The sequence below is a fragment of the Halyomorpha halys genome, unplaced genomic scaffold (assembly GCF_000696795.3).
Source record: "Halyomorpha halys isolate HHAL.00 unplaced genomic scaffold, Hhal_1.1 Scaffold44.1, whole genome shotgun sequence".
Taxonomy (NCBI): Eukaryota; Metazoa; Arthropoda; class Insecta; order Hemiptera; family Pentatomidae; genus Halyomorpha; species Halyomorpha halys.
Window position 1 is genome coordinate 78,421 of NW_027115243.1, and position 2,234 is coordinate 80,654.

A 2,234-nucleotide genomic window follows, 5' to 3' on the forward strand; every position below is an offset into this window, starting at 1 on the left:
CCCACTCGTCTAAACATATAGCTCGTGTTTTTGTTCTTACCCATAATCCCTTTTGTATATGCAGATATCGCCAGTGTTTTTATCTTACCATGGCAATCGTAACATAATTGTATTGCATTTTATATTTTTTCCCCTTCTTATATACAGGATGTTTCAGGGTTAAGTAGCCAAACTGAAAATATGATCTAAGGATCTCAAAACAAGAAAAAAAATTCCTCTGAAGGTATGTCCGCGAACGATTTGTTTAGGAGATATTCACACCTAAAAATTTTCATTGTTATGAATTATTTACGTTATATGAAATAAATAAAACTTATTTATTTGTTCCAACTACTTTATTAATTGAACGTAAATATTTAATTCATATTAAATGTTGTTCAAAGTGATTAATAATGATATGGGTGAAGTCCAACTGCAATGAGAGTTCTCCATACTGTACTTGAAGTAATATTTAATTCTGCTGAAGCTCTTCTTACACTGCCAGATGGATTATCATCAAAATATTGTAATATGGTCGCACTTCTTTTTTTCATTTTGTAAAGGGACAAAAATGCCATCACCACGTGGTATTATAGCAAATGTACCAGTTTCTCTAAGACGTTGAAAAGTAAAACTATTTTTTTTTAATATTTATTTATTGCTATTTACAACTGTACATTATGATACATTTAGTAAATCTGATCTAAGTTAAATTGGAGTGTTGCAGGCGTGTAGAGAAACTACCCACTCTAATGACATTTTACATTAGCCTCGGAGGATTGTAAGGAATGGAAGAGGGGGCAAGGATAGAAACCGGGGGGTTTGAGTGGTTAGGGTGTTTATAATGGAAGGCGTGATAAGGTGGTTACATAGGGAACATTAAGGTCTTTATGTATGATTTTATTTGTGACTAAGTACACACCACTTTGCAGGGTTTGGTCAGGCCTAAATGAGAAAACAAGATACAAACATTATTTGTATGTAATATCTTATACTTGTACTTCCTAATCTATTGTATATATATACCTATTGTAATATCGTTTTTTTTATAATTTATTTATTGTTATTTACAACTGTACACAAATATATACAACAAGTAAATTTGCTGTAGGTAACATAGTGACATGATACAAACATGTGAAGAATCTACCCATTGATAGAACTCCAATAACATTTCTAGAGGAGAAGATCTCATCTTCTTTTCAGACGCCTAGGAGGATTATTAAGTAATGAAGGAGAAGCCAAGTTAGAAACAAGTGGATACGTGGGAAGTATATCATGGAAAAATTGGTATCTGGTTCTGGCTAAATCAGCAACACATGAGACATTGAGGTCCTGATGGATGACTTGATTTGTAACAAAGTAAGGAGCATTAAGGATTTCACGAAGGATTTTGGACTGTAAGGATTGGATTCTGGAGAAATGTGATAGTTTAGTGGAGCCCCAAAGATCAACTCCGTATGTCCAGACAGGCCTTATAATTGTCATGTAAATCAGTCTTTTGTAATGGATTGGTTTGTCCAGTAAATGTTGTAATAGTCGGAATCGACGAGCAGTTCCCTGTCTTCAGTCTTGTATGAGGATTCCATGTTAGTCGTTTCTCCAGATGTAGTCCTAAGTAAGGGATATGTTCGACAGGGATAAGTTCCCATAAGTTTCCAGTTTATACATCTGGATATCTAAAAACGCCTATAACACAAGTCGATCGTGACACACTTTTAAGATAAAAGTAAGGTCTTATATAGAGAAAAGTTGGGCACCTCTGTTATAAATAGGGGTAAGTTGCCACTTCCTCTGGTCTAGCAATTAGAAATCTCGCGGCTTTAATCCTAAATCGTATTTTTCTCTTTACGATCATCCTATGCTACCAAAAATGAATCTGTTTGCGCAGACTTGTTTTATTTGATTGTGGTCAAGTGCCTATAAGCTCACTTTTTTTGATTTACAAATAATAACAAAGATAAATTTTTTAAATCCCAAAATAATTACAACAAAAATTAATGAACCAATTTCAGTAACTTCTATGGGGCTCTAGATGGTAAATCCGTTTACAGATCGGAAATTTATTATTCCGTATTCAAATGAGAAGAAAAGTAAATTTGCCCCGAAAGTGCTACCATCTCTTGAAAAAAACCTTACTAAAAATCGGTACATTTAGCCTTAAATGGAAGCTCACACTAACTTCCCCTTCCCCACTTCGGCAGGCAGTAGTCGCCTCCATCCTGGAGCAAATTCCATTATGGAGAACCTGTAGA